The sequence below is a fragment of the Ammospiza caudacuta genome, chromosome 1 (assembly GCF_027887145.1).
Source record: "Ammospiza caudacuta isolate bAmmCau1 chromosome 1, bAmmCau1.pri, whole genome shotgun sequence".
NCBI classification, from domain to species: domain Eukaryota; kingdom Metazoa; phylum Chordata; class Aves; order Passeriformes; family Passerellidae; genus Ammospiza; species Ammospiza caudacuta.
In genome coordinates, this window is record NC_080593.1 from 127287402 (window position 1) to 127304444 (window position 17043).

Below are 17043 nucleotides of genomic sequence, written 5' to 3' on the forward strand. Positions count from 1 at the left end.
TTTCTGAAGATCAGATTGTACCAAGTTCTTACATAAACAGTGTTTTCATGGACAATTTGTGATTTGTTTTCTATTTTTAAAAATTTTTTAACTGGAACACACAGAAAATTTGCAGACTTCATTCTTTTGAGGGAGATGGTGTTTGGGCAATAGTTGGCAAGGAGAATATAGATTGAATTGAGTATCCATGGTCTTTGCAGCAATTACCCATCCAAAGGAGCTGTCAAATTTAAGAATCTTGATTTTTTCCAAGATTCATTCATGCTTAAACTGCTGCTTCAATCTCAAAGAAAATAATAGAATTTATTTTGGTGACTTTGTGCATCTTGTCTCCATTTCTTTTAAAATACTCAATTCGCATCCAACACAACAAATGGGAGTTACTGGCAACGGCCAAAAAAAAAAGATTTTAAAAAGCTTAAAATTTGGAATCTTACAATTCAATGACATTTAGCTTTAGAATTGTAAATGGTTCTAGTTATATAATTTCTGTTAAGAGCAATTGCATTTTTCTCTTCCATGGTGACTGTATTTTGGGCTGGATTGTGCCTTTGGGCGTTATCCTGTAATGGAAGTAATTTGCGATGTAAACCAGAAGGAGGATCATTCCCAAGAACAGCTCTCCAGGCTTTCTCCCTGTTTGCTAGAGGGAAGGGAGTGTGCTGCCTGAGTCATTTACAATGCAAGGTGCTCAGAGAGCTGCAGCAGTGGAGAGATTTAGCTATTTGAGAGAACCAAACAGAAAACCCCAAGAATCTTAGTGCAGTTACCCTAAGAAAGGTAAAAGAAGGGAAACCTGTCTAGATGGTCTCACAAGGTGATTTACCTCAAAGGAGAGCAATGGAATGCTGTCCTAGAATATAAAACTTGGCAAGTAGGAGATGCAGAAAATAAATTGTGATTGTGAAAAAAAAGCTCATGTAAAGATAAAAATAGGAGAAGACAAAGTAATAAATGCTATTCAGAATGCCAGTGTATTTTTTTCAAAATGACTGGCCCCAAGTTACCTGATGTAATTATAGAGTAAGTCTTCCCTTGTCTAGAAATTCTCTGCATTTATGAAGGGCAGATGGGATGGCAGAGGTTAGAGTCAGACACGTTTTATTGCAAATTGTCTTTCCATAAAAAAAAGGAGTTGTTAAAATGTATATAATTTTATTTTAAAGGAGGTTTGTTTTTTTCTTTTTTTACCTGTATTTTGCCTAGAGCCTGACACTGAATGCTTAACAATCTTACATAATGTTTCCAATCCTCTCCAGGACAACACATGAATAAAACAACATATACAAAAATCCTCTAGCCTCCAGCCATACTGCTACAGACTGCAACCATGTCAGATCTTGTTAACTAGCTAAAATTAGCTCTTGTTCATAACTAGAATGCAGGGTCAAAAAAAAAAAAAAATAGGACACGTGATGCAGGTGTACCTGTAGGCACATATGGATATATGTGCATTTCCTGCATGCAAAAAATTGTTTATGAACAGCTGAATGCCAACCACAATTTCTTTTCTTCGGGAAAATCCTGAATTAAAATTGTGTGTGCAACCTTATTTCACCTCTTAGTGAACAACCATTATGATAAAGCCCAGCTGTATAGTCATATACTTATTTGTACATCTATCCTTGCCTTATGCAGCACACACAGAATGCAAAACAACGCCCTGTAGTAAAAGAAGGACATTGTGTGTAGCTCATGTTGCATTCACATCTCTGAAAACTGAAGCAGCTGAAGACAAGAAGGCCAAGGATTCTTCTTAAGTTTAGGGAGGTGAATGCTTGAGTGGTAAACTGAGTTCTGACTCACACAAAAGTACCTTATGGTTGCTGAATCACTTAAACTAAACTTTAAAATATTAATACCTGTTTGTTCATTTTATGTGCCCAGTTTAAACACGAGATCTGATTCAGAGAAGACAAAGCTCCTCTCTGCCACTGCGTCTACCGAAGACAGGTTTCTCAGTTTAGATTAATTTTTTAAAATGTCTCCAAATCCATTTCTCAAAGTGCCAGAAATTTGCGACATTCTTTTTTTATTTCACTTTTCAATCTTCTGTACCACATATTCTATTTTTCTTGAGTCACTAGTTGTTCAGGCAAGGGCACATTTTCCAGTGTTGTGTCTGATTAACCCTATAAATGCGCTCTCCGCTTTCAGTGCCATCACGTTCAACCATAAGCGCCAGCAATCAGCTGTTATTTAATTCTGGCTGATACAACACATTTAAAACAGACAAAAAACCACACAAACAAACAATACCCACATGATAAAAAAAAGAAACAAACTAAAAACAAAGCCACAAGCCCCTCACCCCAAAATTATGTTTTAAATTCTCTTTCAATGGATAAATTGAAAGCGTCATACAGACAAGGAATGAACAAGTACAGATGGTGCAAACCAGTGAATTTGGTCATAAGTTGCCTTATCTCACAGTGTTCCCAGTCTTACTTATTGCAAAACTTACAAATAAACACGTAATTATTATAAGTTTTGCTTTTTAATTAACCCTTTTAGGAAAAGCACACATTAAAAGAGCAAAAGGCAATAATCTTGAAATTAGGAAAGATGTTTGGGATACATGAGATTCTCTGTGACTTTTAATGCAGATGTCTCTTTTCATTTATGTATATAAAATAGCATGTGAAAATAGTAGCTTAGGGACACAAAGCTTGTTCTTTGCTCTGTCCTCAGATCAGGATTGTTTCAAAAACCATAGTATACATGGGCTGAAAGATTGAACTTTACACAGAACAAAGCATTCAGCAGCTAAAAACTCCTCCCTCTCGGAAAGATCTCTCATCTGACAAAAGCACGTAAAAAGGGCTCCTTGAAAGTCTTCCCTATTTTTCATTCCATTTCCCTACATAGTGGGTGTATCCTTCAGGTACTTTATCTGCTCTCTTTTAAACAGAGCTGCCTTGCTATTATTCCTTCTGTCATTTATTACTGAACTTTTTAACCCTCATTCTGCTCAGACACTTGGAAAATTCAGATGAAAAGGTGGTAGAAGAAGAATTGAGTTACCTTCACTATATAGATAAATAGTGTCTTTAAAGAACTGTAAAAGAGGGAGAAGGAGAACAAGTACAGATTTTTGTTAAAATTAACAATACATCTGTAGAAAAAAAAGCAAGAAAAATGATAGCATGCAGTGATAAACAGATGAATGAAAGCTCTTTCTAAAGTAACATATTTATCACATGAACTGGAGTGTACTTTAAAAATGTGAAGTAATTCAATTTGATATTTCCTAAGGTATAGCAATTTAATCAAAATAAAGCCAACACATAAACGGATTTAAATTATGATATTTAAGTCTCTAGTGCTTGAGAAATGCACTTTTCTTTCTTTAATGGTTTAAAAAGGTAACTTCAAGTAATTCTTTCATTTAGCAGTTATTACCAGTCAACTAATTTCCCCTTTACTGCTTTCATGGTAGACATAAACAGCATGTACAAACAAACAAACAAAAACACTCACCACAACCTTATAAACCTATAATTATACTGAATGGTTGCAAAGGGATTACATACAAATTAGCCATTAAATCAGGCTCAGACAGCTATATCCTCAAAAAAGGACCACTAATTATTTTATCATTATTTTTATAATTACTGTTGCTATTTTTGCATCTGGTATTGTTTTAGCTGACTTCTGCCAGTGCAATAGGAGACACTAATAGCTGTTTGCACCTGTTTGCAACTTTAGCTCCGGCTTTCAGGCTGCTCAGTCACAGTGATGGATCTTTGCAAAGACAGTACCTTAGTGCTGGACTCCAACTATTTGCTTACTACCTGCAAATAGAAGCTTCTTTATTTTAGGAAAGTGCAAGTGCACTGAAAGTGGTACAACAAAAAAACAACTGTGTGTTTCTCCAATACCAGCTCCAGTAGAAAGGGAAGAAAATTGTCTAAGGAATGTGTACATACAGCAGCAGCACTATGCCGAGGGCGCAGAAGTTTAATGAAATCAAGAAAAAGAGATTATAGAAAATTAGGTAATCTCAGAATATATTTATTTCTGCTCCTTTGGGGAGGTGGAAGGGGGAAGGGAGTGGTACTGCAAAGGTACAGGAAAGGGATATGAAATACTGGTATTGCATGGCATGACTGAAGACTAGCAAGCTCAGTATAAATCACAAAACACTGGTTGCATAGTTCAATATTTTGGGAACCTTAGGAAGCAACTCTGTGCTGGTAGCTAAGCAGCAGTGTAGAAGTGTTAGTTCATTCACTTTCTGCCCAGAATTCTTTGCTACTTTTGAGAATAACTCTAAATCATGTTGCAGTGGAAGTCAGTTGCTGTTCTGCGGAAGAAAAAGTGTAAAAAATGCCAGCAGATACCTTATTTGCATGTATTGGATTGATCTCAAAATTATCTAAGTGATCCTACTTTTCCTTCTTCTTTCCGAACTACATTCTTTTACTGTATACTTTGTTGAGCACTCCTCATAACCAAGCAATGTGATGAACTTTCCCTCATTTCAGTCTAGCATCAAGTGTTCAACTGCTCTTGGAGGAAACTTCCAGCAGGAGTGGCCAGAATGTAGAAAGTAGACATCGATGAATAAACACTTCCTGGGATTCTGTGAAAATAGCATTATTCCAAGCTCTTTCTTGCTTGTTAACTATTCCAAACACGCACCCCTGCCAAACCCCTTGCATCTCTTACCCTCTAGTGCTTACTTCATCTTAATGGATATTAAGGGGAAAAGTGACAGAAGCATACTTTGGTGGTTCCATAGGTAAAGCTAAGGTTAAATTCTAATGAACCAGTTAATTTTCACAATATTTACAATGCTAGCTACAGGACAAAGTAATTTATTTCCATTTTCTGGTCACCTCAGCACTGTTCTAGAGCTGGTCTGGAAGCTGCCCCTAAGCCCTGCACCTTTCAGTATTTGCATTTGCCAAGTGTATCATAATGACTTTTTAATTCACTTAAAGAAAAACCAGTCAATACATACAAACTGAGAAGAATACATATATTTGCAAATTTACCATATTCCAAGTTCCTGGAATCTACTGAACAAATAATACATAAAATATGTTGTCCCAAACGTACATGTTCTGATCCTCTATATGTGTCAACAAATAATTTACAAGTCAGATCTATTGTACAACTCTGGATTATTGAAACACCATCCTTTAGCTTTTGTTGTTATTTCAGGAAGACATATTTGCAGTCTTATATTACATAAACAGTAATGGAAACTGAAAAGCAACAACAAAATAGGATTTTCATTTAAATCTTGATTTTGCAAATATGTTTTCATTTTAAATATCATTGAAAAAAGCCTTAGTCATTCAACTGTATTTATACATGCAGTACCTAGAGCTATGCAAAACTGAAGTGCACCATCCAAGGAAATACATCTCCCACTCCTGAAACCTCACGACATGACAGTTTGTGATACTACCATGACAATATGATTGAGTTTATTGTCATGTGTACATGCAACTTTGTACAGTTAAGTTGGTTAGTTTTCACACTAAAAGTTCCAATTTCTTGTAATTTTTTTTTCTTTAAAGACTTCCTTTATTTTGCTTTTTTATTTGTTTTAAACCTTCTCAGATGTATAGCTCTGCTCCTGGGAGCCAAACATAGCAGGGGAAGAAAATTATGAAATGCCAAAACAAGCCCAGTGCCAAAATATAAAGCAAGCAAGAAACCATAGCTGGTTATATATATTTTTAAACTTTGGCCAGTGTTCTTTTTATACTTCATAAAAGAAGTTGAGAGCAGAGAAGAACAGGAGCATTTCTTTTCATTTTCTGGAAACACTGGGGAAGAGATGCAGGAAAGAAAGAAAGAAAGAAAGAAAGAAAGAAATGGTGAGGGCAAGGGAAAAATCTTTCTGTGAGGATGCGAAGAAGGCAGGCTGGTGCCCTCACCAGTCTTTTATATAGCAGGGCATCCTCTGACTGGTGAGAGTAATTTTTGTGGAGTAATAGCCTGACTGTATCTCCTGCCTCTTGACCTGGATGAAAAGAAACAGGTTCAAAAAAAAAAAAAAAAAAACAACAAAAAAAAAAAAAAAAAGAAAAGAAAAAAAAAGAAAAACCAAACCTGTGTGAAGAAGAAGGGGGCAGGAGGAAGTACGGTAGTATTGGAAAGTACTGGCTGGACTGCTCCATCACAGTGCCTGGTTCACAGATGTGCGCTTCTATTCATCTCTTAATTTATCTCTTGTGGCTCTTCTTTCTCCTGCTGAAGCAGTAAATAAGTAAGTTTGTGCGTGATTGTTAGCTGTGAACATTTTGGGGGCCAGTGAAGTGAGGACACAGCCGAGGCGGCGGGTTGTGGCCTGGCAATGCCGAGCAGGTTCTGCTTCAGCTGGAGCCGGAGCAAAGCTGCTCTCAGCCCCAGCCGCCGCTGCCTGCGACTGCTGCGTTTGTTAATAAGGAGACATGCGAGGAGAGCTAAAAAGGGAACAGCAAGCGTCTTGAGGGAACTCTCGGCAACAGTGGCACACAGTCTCCTCCAGTGTATTTTTTGTACGTTAAAGGAAAAGGGAGACAGAGAGCTGCCATCGGGCCAGCCACGGAGCTGTTTCAGGGCCGCACCTGAGTCCGGAGGGGCTCGACCCTGAACGCTTCCAGCACTGCGGGCAGCGGTGCCGGGGGAGCCCGGTGCGATCCCGCTGCCCTGCGGACGCCTGCGGCTGCTCCCGGGAGCGCACCAGCGGTGAATGGCCCCCTCCGAAAACACTTCATTCCCACCTCGGCCAGTAACTTTGCGATGGGAAGCATCAGCCCTGCCGCTGGAAGGACGGGAGGCGGGAGAAGCCGTGCAGCTGGGCAGAGGCCCGGAAAGAGAAGCAGTAAGGGATGGGACCCGTGGTACCTGTCCTCTCCCCTGCTGCACATGGGAACCACTCTCCGGAGGAAGCCGGAGCAGCGCTGCTCAGACATGACAGGGCTCGAAGTGACTGCAGGCTCGGCACCGAGGCACCCCGAGCTGCGCACACAGCGGCGCAGGAGTGGCACAGGGGAACCCCGCCGCCCCCCACGCTGCACCGGCAGCAGCGGTGCCCTGGAGCTGGCGTGACAACAGGGGATGCCCCTGCCTGCCTTGTCTGCCTGCCGGGGTATTCCGCGCACCCACGCTGAGCCGAAGCTGCTGGAGGGGCACCCCCGCACACACGGAGGAATCGGGGCTGGCATCCCGTGCAGACGACGAGCCGGGCGGCGGGCTACCCCGGCCGTGCGCGCACACGCGGTACCCCGCGAGCAGTCCCCCATCCCCCGCCGGATCGGCGGGAGGGGCGACCCGGGCGCACACGCCTCGGAGCCCGGTGCTGCACCGGGGCCGCCGCCGGGGGCACCTCACCCCTCACCCGGGCAAACCCCGGCGCTCCGCTCCGCTCCGCCCGCCGCCGGCCCCACTCCCGGGGACGAGCGGCATTGCAGCGGCGGGGCCGGCGGCGCCGGGGCCGGAGGGCAACAGGCGGGCGGGCGGTGTCGGGCGATAACTTCGCGCTGCGCCTCCGAGCAAGTTGCGCTGCCGCGCAGGACGCGCCCGCCTCCGCACCCCGCCCGCACGGCCGGCTGCGTGCCCGCGCTCGGCGGCAGCGAGGGAGCGGAGCGGAGCGGAGCCGAGCGCGTCTGAGCGCGGGGGCGAGCGGCACCTGCCGAGGGCAGCGGCGGCGCGGAGCGGAGCGCTGGGCGGCGGCGGAGCCGGGCGGCTGCGAGCGGAGCGGGCTGGGCTCGGGCTGGGTCCGCGCCCGGCGCCGCCGCTGCGCCCTCCCGGCTGCGAGTCCGCCCGGCTCCGGATCACGTGGCGGTTGCCGGAGGCAGAGACTAGAGAGGAGAGAAAAAAAAAGCGCCTCATTCCTTCTTCCACCGCCATACTGTATTTTATAGTAACTCTCATTTTTATTCCTCCCTTTTACTCCCGCTCGGTGAGTACCTTTCTGCTGACATTCTTGTCCTCCTTTTTTGTCCTGTTTTTTTTCTTCCTTTTGGTTTTTTTTTTGTTTTCTTTTTTTTTCTTCTTTTTTTTTTTTTTCTTCCTCTTTGATTATTGTTTAAATGGATTTGATCTTTTGCTGATGACAAGTTTTTTTTCCTAGCATGCGATGGTTACTAAACTGTGAGCAAAAGGTGCTGCTGGGGCCGGGAGTCACTGGGAATGAAAAATGATAATATTAATAACACAGACTTGCCAGTCCAGCAACAACTGATATACATTTAGTAGCTATATATCTATATATGCAACTGGTTTTGTTGTGGCACGGAAAAGCGATGTGAAATATGATGCTTATTTTTTTAAGATAAGAGAAAAGGCATGTTTCTAACTCTTTTTGCAGAGGATTTTTTTCTGGTGTTGTTTTATTTTTATTTTTGGGTGTTTTTTTAAGGGCTTTTTTTTTTTTCCTTAAAGAGATGGGAATTGCAAATGCATTTTACAGCAGTGTTTACACAGAGTTTGTAATCTTGCAATACTGGTGGAAGCCACAGAGCAAGATGTTAATTTTATTATTTTTGTTACTGTTTCTTTTTCTTTTTCTTTTTCTTTTTTTTTTTTTAACAGTGCAACCAGCAGGGGTTTTTGGTTTTCCTCTTCTTCAGTTTTTGATGCCTGTTTATAATGTGAAACTTTTCTTGCAGCATGTTGCAGTCATCATTTTTAAATACTTTTTTTTCCTCCCTAAAGATAACAAAGCAAAACAGAAAGCCAAAGAGATGATCCTTACTTTTGCACATTTTGCACCTTCACTTTTTATTCTTTTGCCAGCAGTGTTTTATGATGGTTATTGTTATCATGATGATGATGATGATAGATATATACTTATATACAAATAAATACATTTTCAAATGATGGCAGTGGAAGGTTTTCCTGGAGAATGAAGTGCGGTTTGGTTTCCTTGTCAACGGAAGATGAAGTGAACAACTGAACATCTCCCCAGTGCAGGTACTTCATCTCCTTGTAGGCGTTTCCACACTGTGTAAATTACATTGTGAGATTTTTTTTTTTTTAAAGAAATCTCCTTCCACCCCTTCCTAAACGTGTCTGTGCAATACACATGAGGACTGGACTAAATATCTCTGCCTTGTGATTGCTTGGATGTGTGCAAAATGTTTCACTAATTGAGCCTAGGTCAGTTAAAGCTGAAAAGAGGTGTTTTATGTGCTGTGCTGTATAGAGGGGAAGTCAGCTGGGGAAAAAAAAAATCCAGACACCCCTCCTTTCCTCGTTGCATGTAAAAAAAAAACCAAATAAACAAAACAGACAAAAGTAAAGCCCAAACCAAAACTGGATGGAACCTTGAGATCCTCATAACGAGTACAGATGCTCTCAGGAGTTTAGACAAAAAACAATAGCTCTGGCCATGTATTGTGGTGACTCGTGTGTTTTTGTGTGTCTGTTTAAATTTATCCATTAGAAAATAGCTGTGGAACAGCAAAGGAGGCTCCCTCGGAGAGCTGGCTCGCTGCCACATGAGGCATATTTTGTAGCCCTGAGGGCAGAAAACCCTTATATCCAACTTCTGCTCCTCATATTAAAAAGGCGTAAACAAGGCAGCAGGTTGCCTCTTATGAGTCTAATTCATTGGGATGGAGATTAACCAGAAGCTGATATTTGCTTGAAGGTGTTTCGTTTTTGTTTGATGATTAATAGTACCACTGACTGACTGGGAATGGGAAATTGCTACTTTCCGTGTTGGTTACTGAGACTTCAGGATTGGAGGAGAAACTGTTACTTTTCACTGAGGGCACTTAGATGCTTAACAGAGGCTGCCCCTGATGTACAGACAGGATATTGGTTCTGTAAAACACAATTTGGAGAGATTTTTCCAGATGACAGGGTAGGTTGGTTTGGGGTTTGTTTATTTATTTATTTATTTCCCTCCAGAGAGAATATGGTGTAATATTATGCTAAAGTTCAAGTGCTGAATGTTCTGTGATGTTCTCTGTTGTTTACTTTATTGTGATGGGATTGCTTACTGTATGTTATATAAAGAACATTTAAGGATCTAAAACTGACTATAAAGATATGCCATGCATTCAGATGTGGAAACTAAAGTAAGTTACAGGGTGTATATTTCTTTTGTCACTTTCATATAAGCAAATATAATTCAGAGAATTACAAATGCATTTGGAAATTTGAGGCTTCTAATGCTTATGTTTAAATTTTTGCAGTGTAACAGCTTCCTTTAAAGTAGAAAGTGTAAAAATGTATACATCATGCAATAAGTCATTTGAAAAATAAATAAATTCATTTATCTTTGCAGAGACATAACTGTTTTGTATTTACACTGGCTTTTTCCAGCTTTACTGTAATAAAAATATTTTGAACATATTTATGCATGAATTCTGCTCTGACATGTTAAAATACTTTTGGCAGCCTAACAGGGTCAATAATTCATGTGTCTAAAAACCAGTTGAGATATTTCCATGATAGATTATGATGACTTTTCTAAAATAGTTACGATCTGTTGGGTCATTACTCCACATTTTAAGAAGACTCAGCCTGCTTATTTTTTCATTATTTAATTTAAAAGCAAGCCATTAAAAACAAGAGAGATTGAAACTTTATTCTCCACCTCTTTATTTCCATCCCTCCTTATATTTAAATGAAGTGTTTTCTTTAAATTAGGTGCAACTCCTAGTAAGCAAAATATTTTGATACTGCTAAAGCACTGAAATAAAGTAACTAGGCTAGCAGTTTCCAGAATGATCTTTTTGTCCTTTCTTTTAATACTGCAGGTGTGTTGTGTGAGTAATTTTGTGCAGATAGTTGCTGAGTGAAGAGCTAATCCTGCTCACCTAGTCTTATCTCGAAGTCTGAGATAGTGCATTCCTAAAAGTTTCAAGTTAGCACCAGATTTCATCCACAAAGCACCTGTTGTCTGAGTAGTATGGTAATTAACACACAGACATTTCACTTGCAGCATTCTGAGGTTGTAGGAGTTCATACATATCAAACAACCTTGGGACCTTAAAATATGAATAAAGGAGGCAATTTTGAAAGAGGATCCTTCTACCTCTGTGCAGTGTGTGGGCAGAGCATGATTTGGGTTGGTGGAATTGGTTTTCCCTTGGTGCTTCTATAGTTATGCTGTGACTAATGTTTTAGAAAGCCATAGTTAGTGTCAAAGACAATTGTCCTTTTGTACTTTGAGATGAATAAAAATTTTGCCTACAAATTGCAGCTTTGTATCTACAAGTGATGATATCATTATATTCCTTATATAGTAGGGGATGTAGTCATACTGCCCTAGCTTCTGAAAGTAATGGGTGTCTAGACTGAGATGACATCTTCTATTTTTCTTTACATCTGTTTTGGTATTCAGGACAATCTTTGGAAAGCAGTTTTTCTTTTCCTATTCCATAACTAACTATTATTATCAGTATTTACTTGCAAATGAAAAAGAACAGGTGAACAGAAATGAGAAACTTGAAAACTGTAAATCATTCAGTGTGCTGACTCATGAATCTGTGGCTTTAGCTGCTGTAGTGGCCTGAACTGGTAGAAGAAGACTATCTTTTTACATTTTTCAACATGAGAGATAGAAATTGAGTGGCCTGTGGAGTTGTGAAGTCTGTCTGCTGTGATACTAGGCTGGTCTTATTTTGTTCAGATTCAAAAAACTGGTTTAAATTTACCTGGGATATCACTCTCAGTGCACCTCTTGAAGGCAAGGCAGAGCCTCACTTTTCATGGTTTTAGAAACAGAATTTCTGTCCTAAGTTTATTTTCAGGCAGTTTATTATCTTTGTTTTTTTTTTTTTTTTTTTTTTTTTTTTTTTGTTTTTTTTTGTTTTTTTTTGTGTGTCACTGCTGACCTTAAACAGTAAGGCTCTTTCTCCATGTCTTTGCTCTTCAGAGTATATTATATTTTTAGAGGGCAATTGCAGCTGCTTTTCCCTGATGATTTCTGGGCTTAACTGGGAGAGGTACCCAAAAGTGTGACTGGTGCTGGGAGGGGATGTTGAGGCTGGCTCTTCCCAAAATCATGCTGCAGCAGAAACAGGGAAGCTGCATTCAAAGGCTCTTCTGCTCAGACTGATCTGTTCTGCTTTCAGCTGAAAATATGGCAGTCTGCTTTCTGGCTCTCTCATCAGCCCAAACATTTTCACCTGGAGCCACACACACAGTCACGCCCTCTGGTGAATGGAGGTTTGCATCATGTGGACCTTCCTTCACTCTGCCCAACCAACCTGCATTGCTTTGGTTGCAGTTCAACAGGAAAGAACTCTTGGGAATTTCTTCTGCAACACTCTGGTTTTTAAACTCAAGAGTTTTCTATATATTGTCTATTCATACAAGGGAAGGAAATATGAACAGGTTTGAGGCAATACTGTATCACAACCTTTTATCAGGAATAAATGTGAAAGTTGGCTACACTGTTCTTTAAATTTTCTACCTTATTACAGTCTTTGCAGGTTGCTTATATCTTAGTTCTCTAGTCTTCTAAAGCATTGTTCTATGGTGGTTTGTTTCTCTTTCACAGTGTAATATTTTCCTATTTTCTTCCTTCTCTACATTTTGGGTTTTAAAAAAGCTTAATAGTGTTTAAACTGTAGGATTACAAAGACTGATAGGTCTGCCCTCAGATGAACATTTTAACTTCCCTTGGTCTTAGAGGACATGGTGCTCTGTCAAATTCTGAAGACAAATCCTGTATGTTTTAAGTACTTACAGAGTATCTGAACAGAAGGCTAAAGGTGAGTATTTCCTGATGAAAAATTTTGTAATCTGTGACACTGTCTACATAGTTATCCAGTTTGTAGCTCCCTTGAACCCAGATCCAGACTGACAGAAAAAAAAAAAAAAAGCTGATTTTAAGTGGTATAAGGATTAAAATGCAACATTTTGACCTTTGTGAAGGTGCCAATCTTATTTTTATGATCTGTAAACAATTACAGGGGTAAAATGGCTTGAAGATTATTGTTTTGCGCATACCCACATTGGAATAATTTGTACCTTTTTCCCCGTTTTTTTTTTTCTATTTCAAAATAACACTCTAATCTCCATAATGTACTTAATCTTTCAAAAGCATTTATATTGCAACTTCGGCAGTATTTCTGAGAAAGTTTATTTTTGCACAATGAAGTGTGATTTTTCATCTCAATGAATCATCTGCCAACAATTAAAAAAAAATCAAGTAGACCTTCAAATTACTAAGTAAATCTCAGGTTGCTTAGTATGAATTAAATAACATGATTTTATCATTGCTATGTTCTGGAATAAAAATAAAGGTATGTACATGAATAGACAGATTGCCAGAGAGATTTTTAATGATTTAATGTCATAGAGAATTAGCAAAAATCTTACATTGATTATCCTTCGGGGCTTAACCAATACTTTTATTTAATAACTAAGAGTTTAACTTTCTTGGTTTTGGTTTTATACAGACCTATGTGATCTGCTGCCTCTTGACAAAAGCTACAGAGTTAATAAGTTGCCTCTCTGGCACATCACTGTGTGTCCCCTGGCTCCTTATGTCCTGGCTGGCCTGCCAGGGTGTTGGGGCTCAACCATCATGCAGTTGCATTTCTGGTTCAGGATGTCGGTTTTTTTTTGGGGTGGTTTTTTTTGTTTGTTTGTTTTTTGGGTTTTTGGGTTTTTTTTGGTTTTTTTTTTTTTTTTTTTTTGTGTGTGTGTTTTTTGGGGGGTTTTTTGGTGTTTTTTTGAGTTTTTTTTGGGTTTTTTTGTTTGGTTGGTTTTTTTTCCTCTGATGCGGTTATGATAGTAAGCAAAATAATTTCTATCTGACTCGATTGGCAGAGGTTTGAAGAAGCAGAGGTGGATTTCTTATGAGTGATGACCAAAAGTGGGTATAAATGTGGTGGAATATCAATGACACTCTCCAGACTCTTTATTTTTCTCTTTGCACACTCACAAGTCTTTCCCCAAACTATGCAAAGATCTGACTAAACTTGGTTTACACCAGTGATCCTTCACAGGTAGCCTTCTCCTGATGCCAGTGATTATTGCCTCTACTAATGTTCAGTCTCTGAGCAACCAAGTCAAGGTAGAGCTCTGGAAACAGCTCAGGCTTTATATAGTTAATTTTATGGTTCTCTGAGAACAGCTTGTAGTCTTTTGGACAGGCAATAGCTTATAAAAGGCAGTACAGGCCATTATTATAATTATTTAAAGAACAAGCCACCATAAAGAATACAATGATAGCTCCTGGACCTCGGTGATTATTGAATAACCTGGTGAAAGTCAGGTCCCTGTCTTCCCACTGTGCTTCATACCAACAGCCTTTTTTTCAGCCTGTTCAGTCACGTTGGTTGCCTTCTTCAAGGTCCTGCCTTGAGTCAGTCATGTGCTTTGTGGTGTTCAGGGTCAACAAAAAGGAGATATCTGGCACAAATCAAGTATTAATGAGATTCTTAATCTGACTGAAATGAGGCTGAATTTGTTCTGTAGGAAAGCATCACATCAGTAGAGTTCATTCAGTAAAAAGGTGTCTCTGTTTCTGCTCAGAGTTTTGCATAGAAGGTGAACAGGACCTATTGTCGAAGAGATATGACACATCTTGTTAAATCAGCATAACTTTACGATTTGTAGGTGGCACAGCACATGTATACCTTGCATGCAGTATTTTTAGACTGACTGAAGAATTGGAGTTTCTGTCTCAAAGAATTATGTTTGCATGGTGTTGACAATGCTACTTTTCCTTTCTGTTTTGTGTTATAATGGAGTGCAAGGGCACTAAAATGTTTACGCTATCCTAGACGTTCTTTTTTAGAACAATACAAATGAAAGTGATGAAGATGCCCATGAGAATTTTTGCACACCAAGCCTGCACTCTAGGCTTAGTGCATGCTAGCAGCTCTTCTTGTGGGCACAGGGAGTTACAGCAGTAACTCACTGACTTTTCAATGAAACACTGTGTGTTTGGTAATTCAGCAACATGCTTCTGAGCTGGATCTGTAATGCAAGTTACTGTTTATGGAAGAAAATTCATTCTATCTTGTTAAAATATTTTGTCAAATGATCCTTCGCACAATAAATATGAGAAGTAATATAAGGTTTAAAAATGTGCTGTGCAAACTGTCATGCAGTGTGTATGAACTAGGCCCCCTGAAGGTATAACTATAACAAAACTTCCTCTTTGGTCTTTGGGTACCTTTAAAAGGGATTAATGCCACTGTTTTCTAAGTAGGACACACACACACAAACACACACAGAGACAAACATCAACCATGCTACCCATTTCTCAGCTTGTATTTGCCCCTGATTTCACAGGATAAAACCCAACACTTGAGGTATTGCACAGCAGGTCAGTTTTCTAATGTGCTCTTTACTGGATAAATTCACATCCACTTTGTTTTCTTTTTCCCAAACTGAAGAAAGATGCAATTAAGTTTTTCTCCTGCCTGTATAACTTCCAGTTAAATGGGAGTTCTTTAAATGATACAGTTACAAGATTGGCTCTGGAGAGGTTACCATCTTCTACTTGGGCATTTGTAAGCTGACAAATGTACAGACAATTAATGTACATTGTGAATAATGAAAAGAGAAACTGCGTTTATGCCACTTTGGCTTTACAGGGGTAGTTTATCAGGACATTGATGCTATTTTTATTGTTTATTATTTTATGAGAAAAGTATGCTGGATTACCATTTGTCAGCATGTTCCCTGTTCCAATAGGTGCTGTAGAAATAGAAAGGTGCAGAATTAGGGTCTGGTGCTATTAAAATCACTTATACATATGCTGGTCAAAATTTCATGTCAAACCATTTTTTTTTCTCTGGATTTTTGATGAAGTGGTTCACACAAAAGGCTCTATTCATCTCACTTAACCTTGCTGTTTAAAAAATAGGTTTTTAGAACTAAGCTAGTCATCATTTTAGCCATCTAAAAGTTAGTCATTGAAGTTTAACACAGTAGCTCAAGGCTTTGTAGTCAACAGAGATAAATATTCTCTTCCTGCAGAGAATTACAGATTACATCCCAACAGAGGCATCTATGGACAGCTGAGATGAACAGCCTTCCTAAAACATCTCTCACTTTGCACTGATGAGAGAGAACCTAGATGGTCCATTTAAAACAGATTCCTAACTTTTTGGTGGATGAAGTTAAAGGAGATGAATCACATGCTCCCCAACCCTCCACTTCTTTCAAATCCTAAATTTGCAATGAAATATTTGGTTAAAAAATATTTTTTTGGCCACTAGAATATTCATGGCATTAAGATATTACTTGATTTTTTTTCAACTTCTCCAGCAATTCTTTTCACAGACATACAAATGTGTTTCTAAATATCTGGAATCAATTAAAGGCTATGAAAAAATTCCTAGGGATGTCTGATAGGACCAAGATTTCACATCTTTTTTGTATCGCTTCACCCAGTTTCTGTCTTTTTATAATGTGATCCAACCACAATTGATCCTTCAATGAGTTCTTCTCACAGAGTCTTATTTTAAAACCCAGGGACTTAAGCTATTGGGTACAATCATGGACATCTTTTGAAAACCTTTGAAATTGAAACAGAATAATGATGTGGGTGGCAATGGAATCAGCTAATTGTACTGAAATATGAATCATTGTAAGATATATTTTAAAAATAATCAGCACATCAGCAGCAGAAGATCTGAATTTGATATCTCTGAAGTTGGATCTTGAAACTATAAAGATTTTTTTAGTTTGTGAGCTAAGGTCATCCAGGCAATGTAGGGGAAATATTTTTCTGCTGATAGCATGCTGCTGGTATCCTCATGTACATACAGTAAAACCTGTACTTCTGAATACCAGATAGATTTTAGTTTTCCCTGTCTCAGGTGATCTTTTAGAGAAGGCTGGAGTTTTATAAGACTGTTAGTGTCTGTAAAATCAGCTCTTCTATACAGTTTACCTCAGTGCCTTGCATCAGATCTGTCCCAAGTCATTGTGTGTAGTAGGATGCCGAGCAACAGCTGATCTGTGACACTGCACAATATGTTGGGATACCATCCTCTTTTTCCACAAATTATGAATTCAGCTATTTCATTCAATATATGTTTGGGCTTTTTGTAAGATTTTCTACAGGTACTGAAATATACAAAAGTAGTGGACCTGTTTCCACCATGGGTTTTATCT

The 17043-nt window shown here is 39.4% G+C and overlaps 1 protein-coding gene across 3 annotated transcripts in view; it reads left to right on the forward strand.

Moving 5' to 3' along the window:
* Positions 1-7766: 7766 nt before the first annotated feature.
* Positions 7767-17043, forward strand: part of RALYL (RALY RNA binding protein like) — a 370530-nt gene continuing 361253 nt past the window's right edge. For 2 of the 3 annotated variants that reach the window (XM_058812646.1, XM_058812648.1), the window contains exon 1: positions 7779-7903. The gene's annotated coding sequence lies outside the window, so the exon portion shown is untranslated. Of the gene's footprint in view, positions 7904-8829; positions 8917-17043 lie in introns of all 3 variants that reach the window. The other variant, XM_058812647.1, reaches the window with a different exon arrangement.